This window comes from Patella vulgata, chromosome 4 (genome assembly GCF_932274485.2).
Source record: "Patella vulgata chromosome 4, xgPatVulg1.2, whole genome shotgun sequence".
Lineage (NCBI taxonomy): Eukaryota > Metazoa > Mollusca > Gastropoda > Patellidae > Patella > Patella vulgata.
The window spans coordinates 75,007,168-75,024,468 of NC_065882.2; the positions used below are offsets into that span (position 1 = coordinate 75,007,168).

A 17,301-nucleotide genomic window follows, 5' to 3' on the forward strand; every position below is an offset into this window, starting at 1 on the left:
TTATATATTAATTCTTAGTAGACATCAGGGTCATCATATACACAAATGTCAAGGGTCATTGAACGGCTAGGTCACCAGACTGTGGGTTAAAAGTCGAACAAATTTCAAAGTGAAACTGGAAGTAAACAAAATCGAAATTCAAAAATGAACTTGGTAAGAATTAATGGCATATGGAGTACATGTAGGTTCAAAACAAATTGTTATTTTCGAAAAAATCTTAATCTAAATGGCAGCTGAATATAGATTTGAATGTTTTTTTGGTTTTTTTTTGGAAAATCCGATGAGGGGCCAAACGGTTGAAAATCTTATCGAACAAGGTCTCCGAAAATGAAAGATAATATTTGAGGCTAAAACCACAATATGCCATTTTTAGTATATTTTTAAAATGGAAAGAACTATTCATGCTCGGGAAAAATCAGAGGGCCTCGGTAATTTCTGGAAGTTTCCGGAAGCCGCCACAAAAACTTTCAAATACCATTTTGACAGCAGCAGTGTGTTCCTTATTCCTACCAAATTGCAGATTGATACCTCAAATACTAACGGAGATACGCCATCTTGAATGTCGAAAAAAAAGTTGAACAAAAACTTTGGCAAATCTTTGATGCTAAAACTAATCGAGCTAACTTCCGAATTTCGAAAAAAAGGTCAGTCAGGGCCCCTATGGGATTCGTCCAAATAATCCAAAAATAAAAACCCGACGAAGATCCGTTCAGAAATAATCGAGATATGGGCAATCTGAGATTATTTTTTGTCCCATCTATAAAACGCTTCCTGTTTGTCAAAAATGACCCAATTTATATTTAAAAAATAGTTCAACCGAGGCCAACAATATCTACGTTGGTAGAATGTTTGCACCATGCACAGTTTTAGCTGCAAAATCTGACTAAAATCCGCAAAAAACCCCAACAAACCAAAAACAGATTACGAAAACAATACGTGTTTCGCAATGAAGACAGTCACACCTGCCCTCTCATTTGTTTGATTTTTTTTATAGGGATGCATGTATTATATAAAAGCGAAGTAGTTTTTCTAACCTTATAAGACAACAATTTAATGTCAGTGTTTTTTTTATTTTGTAAACGGTAGACGTGTAAAACATCAATTAATATGTTAAAGCACGCAACCCCATGTTTCCTGTGAAGGATATTACTTGCTGTGACAGCGTTTTATCGCCCCGGAGGTTGTTGTCTTATAAAATATCCCGTGAATAAGATAAATCGCAAAAGTCAAAAAAACATAAGTGAGTCATCTTCACTTAAAGTCGCTAATTGTCATTTAATTTTTTCGGAAAATATATAATTTTTACGGCTTAATCCACGCGAAAATGTGCACAGTTTTATTATTTAACATTTTAAGTCAAAAAGATTAAAATATCAACGGTATATAATCTCTTGGCCCCGAGTTCACAAAGCATTCTCAGACTAAGTTAAGAATTTACTCAAAATTGGTTTGCCCTAATTTAACTAAAATATAGCCCTTTATGTTACACTCTCTCTCTCTCTCTCTCTCTCTCTCTCTGTCATTGAGTCAACTGGCGTGGTTTCGATTTCCCGTATGTACGTGACAAGGAGTAGGGTCACCTGTCCAACCTCATGGGTTTTCTCCGAGTCCTCCGGTTTTCTCCCACTGCTAAAGACCCCTACGCGCAAGCGAATTATTGGAATATAATTGAACCGTGTGGTAGATCAGAAATGATCTAGTTTGTGTCGAGTGGATGTTAACACCCCCCCCCCCTCTCTCTCTCTCTCTCTCTCTCTCTCTCTCTCTTTTAGTACGGGAAGCCCACAAATAGAGGATCTTAGTATATTATACACGTAACACATATATAGACACCATTACCTATATTATACACGTAACACATATATAGACACCATTACCTATATTATACACGTAACACATATATAGACACCATTACGGTACTTATTCAAAACGTAATCAAATATTTTCTGGTACGGTTGTCATGGTTAAGGTATCACGTGATGGAAATATTTTATAATTAACATTCTTTTTAGTACTTGACTGGTAAAACTTAGTTTTGATTCTTTATTCCCTCGGAATTTGTTAAGGTTATACTTGATTTAAGGTTTGCTTAATTGGGGTTTACGTCCCCTTCCACGGAGGGTGATATCTGATTGTTGGTGCAGCGCTCTATAGAGTAAGTTACAGATCAAGTTTACGTTTCGCGGGATTCCCTCGTGCGCGTTGGACCAGGTCTGTCATGGTGCTCAGTGGTGTTGTTTCGATTCCCCGCTTATACGTGACAAGGAGTAGGGTCGCCTGTCCAACCTCGTGGGTTTTCTACGGGTCCTCCGATTTTCTCTCACTGCTAAAGACCCGTACGCACAAGCGAATTATTGAAATAAAATTGAACCATATGTCAGTCCCGAAATGACCTAGTTTACGTCGACTGGACGTTAAATCTCCCCCTTTCTCCCTCCCTCTCTCTCTCTCTCTCTTGGTAGCATCTTATATAAATCATTACTACTAATTCCGACGTTGAGTTGAAATATGATCGCTAATCTAAAGTATAAGTAGGATTTTCAGTCCAGGCTATCCAGTAATTGCTCTAGCTTTTTATCACTATCCCCATCAAACAATCAATAATAACAGTTTAATTCGGTATACATGACTAGCTGATTGATGACCTCGTCCATTAAACGCTAAAACATCCATAGAGGAGGAAGAAGTTTTATCATTTTTGTGATTAAAGATACCGTCGTCCGTGCTGTATTGACAAATCCACACTGCATATCCACTGATCAGACCGCTACAATCACTGTGAGGGTTGGCATCGATGCGGGTTAATTAGCTCGCAATATTAACTATTTTTCCTTCTGAAAATTAAATTCACCTGCATATCCACACTGACCAGCAGTGTCTAGTCCTTCGGATGAGACGAAAAACCGAGGTCCCGTGTATACATTGGAATGCACGTAAAAGATCCCTTGGCAGTTGGAATTCGATATAAGAGTAGGCCGTAGCGCCGCTGCCCGGGTAAAATTTCCCTCAGGAGCAGAACAGTAGGACGTTAAACTCCATTTCATTTCATTTCATCTCCCTCTCGCTCTCTCTCTCTCTCGCTCTCTCTTCAGTAAAGGTATCTATAAATGCATTTCTCTTGATCAACACGGAAGCAGTGTCCGCGGAACAAATTGTCAAGAGAATATCCCTGATATTAACCTCTCTCTATAGATAATCATTAAAATGTCTTTCCGAGATCAATCCACGTCTTACGGCGGTTATCTGATGTCTCAGTATACCTAAATAAAGAATTACCCCGACCTTTATAACGTCTTTGGGATATTTGGCACTTCTCCCATCTTCCCTATGCGTTCCAAAATAGCAATTATCTGTAACTATCGCTCTCATTGTGTTCGGGAATCTGTATATTTTGGATTCTAGACGATCATAATATAGGATTTTTTGTTCATCTTATATTATCAATTACAATAAACGGAAGATTTAATAAGTTTAGAAAGTGGGCGTATCTTGAACTTAATATTGATAATGGATATGGGATACTGAAAAGCCTGGAAGCATTTCTAGCGTTACGGTTTCATGTTAGTGTGAGGAAACAGGATTTCTTCCATACCGTTATAATGTTTTCAGAGAAACGAAGGCAATTGCAAGTGAGTAGTGTATTTTTTTTTCTTTCGTTCGTTTGTTTTTATTATAAATAGAAAAATATGCCCATTATAGGCAAGTGAAGACGAATGGTTATTGTATTGTCCGATTTCTTGTCGACGATATACTTTCAAACAAATGCTGTAAAACTTGTGGGCTTTATTTGGAATCAGGTTTCAACAAACTGGAGTTATTGGCCGTCGAGACGAACCACTAAAGTTCTATATATGTTAAAATAATTCTCTAGAGATTTCGAGAAAAAAATACATAATTAGGTTCAAACGATGGCTGTTTTTTCCCTGCATAGTTATGGGTGTCTTGCACAAGGCAGCATATGCTTGCTACTTTTAAAAGTTCGTATCAGTATAACTCATAATATGGCCGTTTATGGAATGGACAATGACAATCATATATCTACCTGAATTGAAAAGATGATTATTTTCTATTATTTTCTGTTCTGCTCCGACTGGGCTAATGACGGGACCTCGTTTTTTCTCCCCATCCGAAGGACTATACGTTGTCCCTTGCCAAGCCCTTTGTCCCGCACCACTGACAACGGGGGACCACATCGGAAAATCCAGATGAACTTTCTCGGCCAACACAGACCTCCAGGTTAACGAGCCAACGTTTTACTCACTGAGCCACCGTGGCCTTCCGACATCAGACACAAAGCAATAGCTTACTCTATATACTAGATCTCTTGAGTTTCAACAGACAATATCAAGATAAAGTATAGACAAATCTGACTGTGTAACTCGAAACTAAGCTTCTTTTGATGCATTTGATTGTTAATGATATCTTACCATTAATATTTCATAAGTTTCGTTTCGTTGCTAACTTCTTTTATGTTCCGAAATGTCAGTCAACCTATAATCTCTGCAGTATTTGTATTAATATTTAGATGCTTGGAAACCAGTCTTACGTGAACACCCACACAATACAGTTACTTCTATAGATCAATATATTGTCAAGAATTAATTAATTAACTATTATATAAATTATACATGTGATGGGAAATATATTAATCTCAATAACTAAAATATAACCCGTGGCTTTTTCATCCGGTCTTCTGCTTTTTGTGGACAATTCGTTAGTCACCGGAATCAACCGTTCATGACCGCAACGGGGTTGTTTCTACAAGAAATTTATTATTTTCTTCACGTGGGCAATTCGTTAATCATCGGAACAAATTGGTCATGGCCTGAATCAACCGTTCGTGACAGCAATGGGGTTGTTTCTAACGAACTTCTTCTTTTCGTCTCGTGAGTAATTCGTTTGTCACCGGAACAAAACGTCCATGATCTGAATCAACCGTCCATGACCTGATTCAACCGTTCATGACGACAACGGGGTCGTTCTAGACGAAATCGAGCTTGTTTGTTTTTATTTTAAACAGTTGACTAACTGATTTATTAACACAATAAAACTGTCCCAGCTAGAACTTTACGTTCATCAGATTGTAATAAGTTAGTTGGTATTGTTTCTAAATCCAAACTTAGAGAAAAAAACATTCTCTTAACACTTGTCCAAAAGAGTGGACTAAAATACCAAAAACTGTACAGAACAGTCACAAAATATTAACTTTCAAGAAACGTTTAAAAACAGAATATTTTCGAATTAATTATCCAAATGAAATTTATGTTATATTTTATGTATGAAACGCGTCAAATTTGTGTATGTTTATAATTTTGTTTTACTGCGCTTGTTGTCGGGGCGGGGTGAGGATGGCCGAATGGTTAGCACGTGCACGCTGTATCATAAGGTCTGTCATTGAGTCAACTAGCGTGGTGTCGATTCCCCGGTTGTACGTGACAAGGAGTAGGGTCGCCTGTCCAAGCTCGTTTGTTTTCTCCGAGTCCTCCGGTTTCTTCCCACTGCTAAAGACCCCTACGCGCAAGCGAAATGTTAACGTGTGTGCGTTGGATCAGGAGGACCGTAATCATTGTGTCAAGTGGGGTGGTTTCGATTCCACGCTTGTACTTGACAAGGAGAAGGGTCGCCTGTCCAAACTTGTGGGTTTTCTCCCGGTCCACCGCCCTCTCCCACCCACACACACACACACTGCTAAAGACCCCCCTCTCTCTCTCCCCCTCTCCCTCTCTCTCTCTCTCTCTTTCTCTCTCTCTCTCGCTAACGACACACGACGGATTTCTGAGAATATCATTTGCATAACGAGGAGATAAATTATTAACTGATGTTGATATCCGCCATGGCTTCTTTTCCGGGTTCCGCAATCTCTTGAGAAACCTGTCACCACAGCGATATTTATGAGAATTGAAGGAAAGAGTTCGCGTGGGGTTCTGGTTAGCGATGTCGTTAAGTCATACAATACTCCGGTTTCATTCAAACAGTATTTATTAGCGTATAATTACCCACAATATACAACAATACGCGGCATAATAGATTTTATGGATTCGGAAACTGTGTATGGATGAGATGGGAGATTAGCGTCTTACTTTTCTGCCCCAACCGGGCTTCAATTAATCTGTTTCCATTAAGATAAATAGATGACATATTTAAATTGCATGTGGGTTTAAAACAGATAATCATGAGATAAATATAATTATCATCGTGACGTCATCCTTGATATTACAGTCACCGTGGCATCATCATCATGATCATCATCGTCAACATCATCATCATAACAACAGGGGGTGGGGGACCGAATGGTTACGCGTGCGCGCGTTGCATTATGAGATCTTTCATTGATCTGTCAACTGGCGTGGTTTCGATTCCCCGGTTGTAGGTGACAAGGAGTAGGGTCGCCTGTCAAACATCGTGGGTTTTCTCCGGGTCCTCAAGTTTCCTCCCACTGCTAAAGACCCCTATGCGCAAGCGAATTATTGCAATAAAATTGAACCATATATTAGTACCGAAATGACCTAGTTTGTGTCGAGTGGAGGTTACTCTCTCTCTCTCTCTCTCTCTCTCTCTCTCTCTCTCTCTCGTCTCAACAACAACCGGTCTGTTATAATCTTTTACTTATATTAAATTAATACGTCATGTTTTGTTTCACGTAATGAACTCTATGTGTATATTATATACTTGATAGGAATGTTTTATACCCACATGTAGTTAAATGGGCTTTTCTTGTTAATAAACCATCCGATTTCAAGATAAAGTCCGGCCATATTTAATCTTCTAATCAATATGACGTATATAAGGAAAATCGTGTTGATTCCAATAACACGCAATCGACATCCAAGCGACATCTCGCTGACGCTGACACTTATTTTTAATTATGGAAGAACTTAAAAAGAACAGGCGGAATAGACGCTGCCTGGGCAAAATTTCCCTCACAGCACACTTTATCGTTAGAACAGAAAAGTAAGACGTGGCTTATTTTCGTTTATTCAAAATAAAATTGAATATTTTTTTTCACGTCTTTCTTTTTAGCACCAATCCGGCATGCGCTACGAGGAAGAATTGTGCCCTGGCAGCGGTGTTACGGCCTACTCTTAATTCGAACTCAATCAGTCAGGGATCTTTAACGTACTATCACCTATATACATGAGACCATGGTATTTCGTCCCATCCGAACGATTAGGTTATTTTCCGTGTCTAGACTGAAAATCCTGGTTAATGAGACAGCGCAGTACGCACCGTGGATCCGCACATAGATTTAAATATGAACGATCTTTTATTTGGTTCACGTTTATTTATTTATTTATTTACATATTTATTTACGCGACCTCATATGCCTTTAGTTTAAACACGGGGATTATCTCAACGATATGTCTCTTTGAATTAATTCACGGAAGACTATCGATTAATTGTTGTTTGTCCTTATATAGATTTTAAGAGATTTATTTATTTATAGATAGGAACTGATTAAACCGGTGGGATTAGACCTGAAAGGTTAAAATAGCTAATGAAGCATGTTTTACTTTTATATATGGATTTATTGTCGCTCCTTCGCGTAACTCGTTACCCTTTCCCAGTTAAACAGTGTCCAGGTTACAGGTAACGACCAATTATCTCCCTTTATACATGAGCCATACCCTAATGTATTAGCCCGGGTGGTGCAGAAAAGTAGGACGTTAAATACCATTTAATTTCATTTCACACGAGCTCTTTAAATCTTAGAAAGGATCACAGCTTATGCTGCCCAAAGGGCGTAATATGTAATCGCATACACCAGTGTCACCTTTACTCAATATTAGCGCTATAACAACACAATGCAGTTGTTGTCTTAGACTCTGCCAGGAACTTTTTCTCCAACAGGTCAAGGGTATTATATGATAGACGCGTGTGTTGATTCTTTATTGTCCGGCACTTGATTTGTAAGGGCTTGTTATAATTGATGTCTTAGACGTGGTATGTACATTATTCTAATACTATTCTTTACTATATTACAAATATACTATTGCTATAAATTACAGAATTATCGTTCTTTTGTGTGTTATTGTTATGGCTAAACACACGTTATTTTGTCTTTATATAACACGCAAATGTTGTAGCTAAATTTATCAGCTATGTAGGCCTACTATGGTGATGGTTTCAATATCGATAACAATTCACCGTGTACTGTCGATTACTGCGCAATTTCCGAGATAAAAAAAGTTTTTAATATAATCTTGTTATAATCTTGTTTTGGTTACAGCATATCGAAATTACCCAGTCCTTACACTGCACCACTTTCATTGACTAAATATTTGCATACTCCTCGCACTGTTTCGTTAGGGATTTCTCGGGCCATTGCCTCAGGAATATGAAATATTTTAGGTATTTAACACTGCTTATGTAAGGCTTAGATAAAGAGGTGTACGTTCTTGCTATAATAGTTCCAAATTAGATTAATTACCTCGGTTGTTTCGTCTCATCGAACACCATGACGCAGTTCCGTTACAGGCCCTAAGACCCCTGTCATTTACAACGGGGAAACAACCCGAAAATCCCACGGAAACTTTCTTGGCCAACACCGGATTCGCACCCGGGCCTACTGATCCATTGCCTTACCTACTGAGCCACCGTGATTCCCCCGAATTAACTAAAAGACGTGTTAACGCTATGGTTACCTGTGTTTAGTTGTGTGGGGTGAGGCGGGGTACTTATATATAAGAGATATCCAGTGTGGACACAATCGGCACCACATGGGCTAATAAAGACGGCCTTGCAGTGTGCTGAGGAAATTTTGCCCGTTCAACTGTTAACTTATATAATTACGTGCTCCCAAACGAGTACACCGGTGTACCTCGGTTTTTCGTCCCATTGGAACGACCAAATGCTTCCACTCACACTCACTCACCCACGCCATGGCTCCGTGAATCCGTTAATGAAATTAAAGACGTGAAGTGAATTCGTAAGCTATCATTTTTAATTATTTAAAGATGGAAGTATTTGCTTCGTTCGCTATTTACCATATTACAGACCACTAGAGATTTCTAATTGGCTATATATATTATACATAATGGTTATAACTTTTCTTTCGTTTGCTTCTTTGTATTTAGTATGGGGTTTCCCTATGTTTTTGGGGGTTTGGGTGGCCGAATGGTTAGCACGTGCGCGCTGCGCTGAATCATACGGCCTGTCATTGAGTCAACTGGCGGGGTTTCGATTCCCCGGTTGTACATGACAAGGAGTAGGATTGCGTGGGTTTTATCCGCGTCCTCCGGTTTCCGCCCACTGCTAAAGACCTCTACGCGCAAGCGAATTATTGAAATAAAATTGAATCATGTGTTAGTCCCGAAATGGCCTAGTTTGTGTCGAGTGGACGTTAAACCCATTTCTCTCTCCCTCTGTTTTTGTGGTAATAAGGACATAAAACGCAGTAACTTTGTAGTCAATACACCTGAATTCTTTCGAACGCTTATAACGTTTCTCACTATAACATCATTTAGTTGTACCTGGCTTTTTTTTTTATACAATTCATATTTCATGTGGCATACTCGTACTAGTATTATACAATGTTTTGGGATATATTTCTCCTTATTGTTAGTTTTTATTTTTGAGTGAAGTCTGTATACAGGCCCGGGACTGTACAGCGCAGTGGACGCTTACGGCTAGCCCCAGGATCCATTCACTTAATATGACATGTGCGTTTGTTTGTGATTTCTGCGTATTCTCCCTTGTCATTGAGGGCCCGACAAGGACAGTTGTCTAGTCGTTCGGATGAGACGAACAACCGAGGCCCCGTGTACACATTGCCGTGCACGTAAAAGATCCCTTAACAGTTGGAATTCGATATAAGAGTAGGCCGTAGTGCCGCTGTCCAGGCAAAATTTCCCTCATAGCACACTGGCGTATGCCCGTCTTCATTAGCCCAATTCGGAGCGGAGCAGAACAGTAAGACGTTAAACGCCATTTCACTTCATTTCATGTTATTGTGTCTTGTCCGTAAATTTGTTTTGAGTAATTGTTTTTGTGTGGTGCGGTACCCTTGCACTTACTACTATATAATTGCCAAGAAAGCTTGACCTGATTCAATCACGAGGAAAAGGCATTTCGTCTGTTTATTGTTTGTGTTTGTCTCGATCACTAGGCAGTATTTTTTATTGGTTTTGTGTACCGGCATCAATAAGATTATATTTTTTGAGACATATTATGACATTATTCCGATTATTTGGCACACTATATCTGCGCGTAAAAATGAAGGGAGTTGAAGCCTTGATAACTGTAACTTTCTGGTCCTTTTTTTTGCAAAATGAAATGGGGTTTAACGTCCTATACTATTCTGAACTAACGGAGCTGATATAAGACCTCATACGTCATGATGCAAAGTGTTATGATGGAAATTTTGACAGCGTCTCTTCTTAATATATACTGCTGACTCCTATTTCGAATTCCAACTATTATTTTACGTGCGCGCGTTAATTACGTGTATACGGGGCTTCGGTTTTTAGTCCCATCCGCATGGCTAGATACTGTTTATTGCCAGGCCCTCCGCCTTGCCGCACTGCCGAAGAGAAAGAAACCAAGCTAGAAAATCACTGGAAATTTTCTAGTGTAACCTCAGAATATAACCCCGGATCGCCTTGGGACCCGCCCTTTGGTCGCCTAATAGTATAATGCGCTTCAAACAATTGTAAAGAATCATTTACTCGCTAATAAAAAGCGTTAAAGTGCTTAGTCCAGCTGGGGACCAATTAAATGTCAATTTGATAGAATTTAATTTGTTCTAATGAAAAACGGTGGTTGGATTAAAAAACCCCAAAAAAACAATAGAAAAATGCATTGGGTTTTTTTTCATCATTTTTTTTTTAGAGAATACAATAAAACATATTGTTATCATAGCTTTCAAATCTACGTTTTGGCGTTCAATAAAATGATTTATTTTTGTCAAACAGGCTTGTAAAGAATCCCAATGCACATCTACGTCTGGGCAAACAAGACATTCTTTCAGGAAGCACACTATTGACCTACATTCAACGACCTTCACCTTTCACTGTCAATGTGAAAATAAAAGAAAATATTTAGCGTTACTGTGACAATATATCTTTAAATTTTATGTTTATGCCGATGGAAGGAGTGAATTTTACTGTAACCTTGTCGAAAAGACAGACATTAAGCTGCTTCGAATCTGTTATTTTCTTGGGTAAGACCATTTTCAGTTAAAAATTCAAAGAAAATTCTACCGAATCGACCGCGTATTCTACATCACCATTCGCCGTTCAATTCATTCATGATCACATGTGTTGATAAAACGTGTGCAGTGTTATGTACTTCGACACTGTATGCTTGCGAATGTGTTTGAATCAGGTTATGACATTGCAGGAATATCTTAGTTTTTATGAAAAGTAAAGATAAATATATCATGCCCCAAAACCCTAAACTTATAACCTTCGGTCGGGTCCTCCTGGGAACCTTTCAATACTTTCATGACGGACCATTCCTAAAAGGGTAAACCGCTTCGCATTCCTGTTAAAACCGGATCGCTGTCATTGTATATTACATATATATGTACCATAATAATTTCTAAAAATATTTTTCATAATTCTTGTGTGAAATAAAATGAAAAAGATTAATGTTATAAGCGGGTATAGTAGCCTGCCGTAATTAATTATCATAAATTAGCCTATTATTAGGCCTACACACAGAGGTCAGGGTTTATGTTGAACATTTGGGAGGCTATAAATGTGTATTTTTTTTTTTAATATGAAACCAAGGCACAAAACTTTACTCCCAGCAAAGACCTCAAAAGCCAGGATATTGACTCAAATATTCAAAATTTTCTCAGCGGCCCACCCCCCTTCAGGTTGCTGAGTGTTATAGTCACTTCTCTAAGGTTGACAAAAATAAATAACAAAATCAATATAGGCAATACGATCAATGTTCTAAGTAAATACTTATATTAAATTATTTTCTCTGAATTAAATAAAACAGTGTATAATGAAATATAATAAGTATTATTTTAATACAACAAAAATGAAAGATAAAGATATATTTAACAAATTAGATAAATTAGTCAAATTGAATAGAAGATATGTCTTTAAAACACTTTTAAAATAGACGCTGTCTATTATTGACGCACAGTTGTTAAATGCCCATAGTAGTTTGAATTTTTAGAGCAGAATAAAAAATACATTTGGTGCTCGTCAAGTCATATTTTCCCTATTTATTTAATACCGGTACATGTTGGCCGAATGGGTAGCATGTGAGCGCTGTATCATAAGGGTCTGTCATTGAGTCAACTGACGTGGTTTCGATTCCCCGGTGGTACGTGACAAAAGTAGGGTCGCTTGTCCAACCTCGTGGGGTTTTTCCAGGTCCTCCATTTTCCTCCCACTGCTAAAGACCCCTATGCAAAAGCGAATTATCGAAATAAAAATTCAACCATGTGTTAGTCATGAAATGACCTAGTTTGTGTTGAGTGGACGTTAAATCCCATTTGTCTCTCTCTCTCTCTTTCTCTCATATGTTTGTATTTTAAAGTGATTCATATTCATGAGACAGGTGAGGTACAAGCAGGTATTCAATTTCTCCTTTTGTGCATCTTAAGGTGAATAATGATCTATTGAAAAATTCAGGAAGAAAGCTTTAGTTCAGTTATCAATTGAGAAGTTGAGGTTGAGCCAAGTTCTCGCGGTTAGAAGTCTTGATTATCCATTTTTAAATTAAATCATTTTATGGCCGACCTGTTTTTATCTACTTAAAATCGGAGCCATCCAATAGCATCAAGAGTTAATTATGGTCTTGTCGTGTTAATTAATGTCTACTAATTAATAATTTATATAACATAAAGAAAGACCTGCGATAGAGAGATTTAGCTCTTTTCGATCCCTGCATTGACCGAGAAAGTTCATCAAGATTTTCCTGCGTGGTTTCCCCTTGTCAGTGATGCAGGACGGAGGGCCTGACAAGGACAGCTGTCTAGTCATTTGGATGGGACGAAAAACCGAGGTCCCGTGTACATATTGGCGTGCACGTAAAAGATCCCTTGGCAGTTGGAATTTGATAGAAGAGTAGGCTGTAGCGTCGCTGTCCGGGCAAAATTTCCCTCATAGCACACTGTATGGCGTATGCCCGTCTTCATTAGCCCAGTTTATGAGCAGAACAGTAGGACGTTAAACCCCATTTCATTTCATTTCATAGATTTAGCTCTTGCATAATGCCTGTTTTTAAGGTACCTCCTTTTTATAGGCTTTTCAAAAACATACACTTTATTTTATCATACATGTACATCTGAACTCTTTTCTAGTGTTTGAAAAAAATTCAATCAGAAACACTGACGTAGTAGGATGCCTTTGTTTGTCTGACATTGACAGTAAGGTGAGAAACCTGCCCTAAGATACAAGTAGCAGACGACTGGTAGCTAAATTTACTCTTCATAATTGAAGAGTGTCTAGCATCTAGACTAAAAAAGTGAAGGTACATGTAACACATCGTAATGCACTAATGGTTATTTGAGGTAGGGGTAAATACCTTTCCTAAGGTGATGATTAAGGTAATTAATTGAGCATGGCTGGTTAATCATAGCTTATCTTTTACATGGTGTAATGTACATGTACTTAATTTACCTTTATTTGAGAAATCTCTCTACCAATGGCAATTGGTCACAAGAGAACTGGATTAATTCAGCAAGGTTTGTGGTGGTATTTTGAAGAAAAATTAATTCATAGTTTGTGGGAAGGAGTGCTCTGACAGGACATTTTCTATTACTTTATTAAAGTACATGTACATGTATTTTAAATAAATTTATAATACACATAGAGTGAAACAAATGTCTCTTGAACGACAGGGGGTTGGATGGCCGAATGGTTAGCGTGTGCACGTTAGATAAGAAAGTCTCTTATTGAGTCAAGAAAGTGGTGTGGTTTCGATTCTCCGCTTGTACGTGACAAGGAGTAGAGTCGCCCGTCTAACACCCAAACTATGTAAATATACACATATTATAGTCTGGGTTGTTTGATATTTTAAAAATAAAAAGTCACACCTTTTTAAAGGAAGTAACTATTGAAATATTGATAAATAATTATTGAAATGACCTAGTTTGTGTTGAGTAGATGCTAAACCCCATTTCTCTCTCTCTCTCACACAACACAGAATATTTATAATAGATAGTGCAGGAGGATTGCTCCACACACAAATAATAACCGGACGACAAACCGCCAACAAGACAAACAAACCCTGTAAATAATAAACAACAAATGCATAAAAACAAGTGAATGGATCGCGGGTGGTATTGTCTACTCAATATACTTATCTATCAAATATTAAAACCCTAAAAAATCTGATGTTAATGATTCTGCATTACAGTAAAAATATTTAAAATGTTGGTTGTCACATGTACATGTACAACAACTTTAGAAAATTTATTTCATTTAGCTATTTCATTAACTATACCACAAGAAGCATCTTTTGGTTTTGTCCAATTCACATTTCTGCAGTTCCTAAAACATTTGTTAAGTTGAGACACCAGTGAGTTTCCAAATGAGGTTTCTGTCTCAGCTTTTTGCAATGTTTCATATAAAATAGTCTTGATTATCCAGACCTGTCTGTCAATCGGTCAAAGATCAGCCAGTAGACATGTTTAGACTATTTCGAGCGCCTAATTTGTAAGCAAGGGCACAAAACCTATTGTAGATTAAAAAATGCCCATCCAAAAATGTGATGTCTGGTTGTCATTTATGATTGCTGTCTAATTTTAATAGTTATCTTATTAAATGCAATGCAAAGGGACTGATCACGTAGTGATGGTAAACGATGGAAAGTAAAAGGTAAGGCTTGTTATTTGTGTTATGTGTGTGAGGTAGTTATATTTTACGTCCGCTTCCACCGAGGTGATATCGCAGACAATAACATGTGCAATAATTTACAATGTGATTAGTAAAAAAAGGAATTATTAGATATTTATATATATGTACAGAAGACGGTAAAAGACAGGACGAAATGTTTTATGACAAGTGCAAAATGAGATGAGTGCGAGTTGGGACAGACATACAAAACGAATATGGGACAAAACAGAGATGAACGTGGATAAACATTTAGACATAGTATGTACATATATCGTCGGTGGGGAGTCAAAAGCTTTAGTTGTATTTGGATTTTGCGAAATTTTCCACGAGAGCAAAAAAACACACCGACGTTAAGAATCAAATAAAACTGTCACGTCAAAATGTCGTATGTACAGTAAAATGTCGTATTTCTGAAGCTTTTCTTAAATATTTCTGTACAAAGTGTATGTGTAGCCATTAAAACAATATGTAACTATCCGCACGTATCAAGCTCAACATTCAGTGCAGAAATAAAGAGTGAAAGGTAGTTATTTGCAATTTTATACAGAAAAACGTATCTCAGGAAAATATTCACCGTTACCTGCTTCAGTTTCATAGAATTCACACAGTAGACGCTCAACAATAATTTCTATAATACATATTTAACTATAAAACAATACTGGCTACATTTCGTTTGATTGTAATACTTTGGTTAGACACAACGTTGATTTTTTAAAAAAAAAAATACGACATTTTCACTTTTAATATTTTTTTTTTTTGGAACACCCCATATACGACATTTGAAACAATATCTATAAAACCTCTTTTTATTGGCTTAGAAATACGACAACTAGATGAAAAGATGCGCAAGAAAATCCTCATTCTGAAGAAGCAAAAAAGTGAATTTCGCAAAATATGCCAGATACGACCTTTTGACTCCCCACCCACGATATATATATAAGTCGTTTCTGTCAGTCAGGTCGATTTGTCCGGTTGAATGGCAGGGCCGTGCACATCTTCCTTAGGGTTTGTTGGTGAGTGTGGGGGCCTGGACCATTCTTCCTTCCATTTCATCTTCTAGTCCGGTATGGTGGTGGGTTTCATCTTTGCTTCTGTTTGTTCTTTCCTTTTATTATTGGTTCTCTGAAGGAAGAATCCAGCACCTGAAATGCAACAGGGAGATATAAGTTTATGATTTTTTGTTTGTTAGTGATCTGTAGGTGAATCGATGTGTACATAATAAAATGTAATAGGATTGATAAATTATTTATTCTACAATCAAATCTGTCTGATCTGAAATTGGATTATTTGATTTTGATGTCAAGTTTGGCTATGAAATATAAAATATATATCACCTTTATACTACAATCAAATCTGTCTGATCTCAAATTGGATTATTTGATTTCGATGTTTTAAAAATTTTGTCATGTTGGGCTTTGAAATATAAAATATATATAACCGTTATACTACAATCAAATCTATCTGATCTCAAATTGGATTATTTGATTTCGATGCTTTAAGAAATTTGTTTAATTTGGCTCTGAAATATAAAATGTATATCACCTTTGTGTACATAAAGACTATAAAAACAGTGGAGCACATAGAAGCTGCAGTTGCTCAGTGTGTATGATGCTGGTTCACTAACCAAGAGGTTCCAAGTTTGATCCCATTGTTGGCCAAGAAAGTTCTTCTGGACTCGGTTTCCCCTTGTCAATGTTGCAGGTTGCATACTCGAGCAAAGAAAATCATCTACATGTAGTTGTTCGAGTTCTTCGGATGTGTACTCGTTAACTTAAAAGAATCCTTAACTGTTTGAATCCAATGAAAAGTGGGGAGGAGGGAGGGGGTATAGTGGTTTAACAAATGCGCTTGAAATCATTAGGTCTGTCATTGAGTCAAGTGATGTGGTTTTGATTCCTTACTTGTATGTGACAAGGAAGACCTGTTCAATCACATGGGTTTTCTCTGGTTTCTGATCACTGTCAAAGTGAATTATTGAAATGAAATTGAACCATATATTAGTCCCGAGATTACCTGATTTAAGTCGAGTGGACATTAAACCCTATTTCTTCCTCTCTCCGATGAAGGTATGGCACACTGCATAGCTTTTGCTCGTCTTCTAGACTTGTTGGTACAGAAATATAGGATGTCGATAAACCATATTTTATTTGCAAGCCATGTAGGTGGTCACGGTGGCCCTGCATTGGCGAGAAAGTTCATCCAGATTTTCCAGTGGGTTCCCCCTTGTCCGTGATGCAGGACGGAGGGTCTGACCAGGACAGCTGTCTAGTCGTTCGGATGGGATGAAAATCAAAGTCTTTTGTACACATTGGCGTGCATGTAAAAGATCCTTGACAGTTGGAATTCGGTATAAGAGTAGTCCGTAGTGCCGCTGTGCAGGCAAAATTTCCCTCATAGCACACTGTATGGCATATATGCCCGTCTTCATTAGCCCAGTTCGGAGCAGAACAGTAGGACGTTAAACCCCATTTCATTTCATTTCATTTTGCACGCCATGTAAACT

At 37.7% G+C, this 17,301-nt stretch overlaps 1 protein-coding gene across 7 annotated transcripts in view; it reads left to right on the plus strand.

The window, feature by feature from the left end:
- Positions 1-17,301, plus strand: part of LOC126819279 (transient receptor potential cation channel subfamily M member 3) — a 194,069-nt gene that overhangs the window by 8,959 nt on the left and 167,809 nt on the right. Inside the window, exon 1 of one of the 7 annotated variants that reach the window (XM_056100077.1) lies at positions 7,831-7,941. The exons of 5 other annotated variants lie outside the window; for them this stretch is intronic. The gene's annotated coding sequence lies outside the window, so the exon portion shown is untranslated. Of the gene's footprint in view, positions 1-7,830; positions 7,942-11,018; positions 11,159-17,301 lie in introns of those variants that run through there. One more of the 7 variants, XM_050547247.2, reaches the window with a different exon arrangement.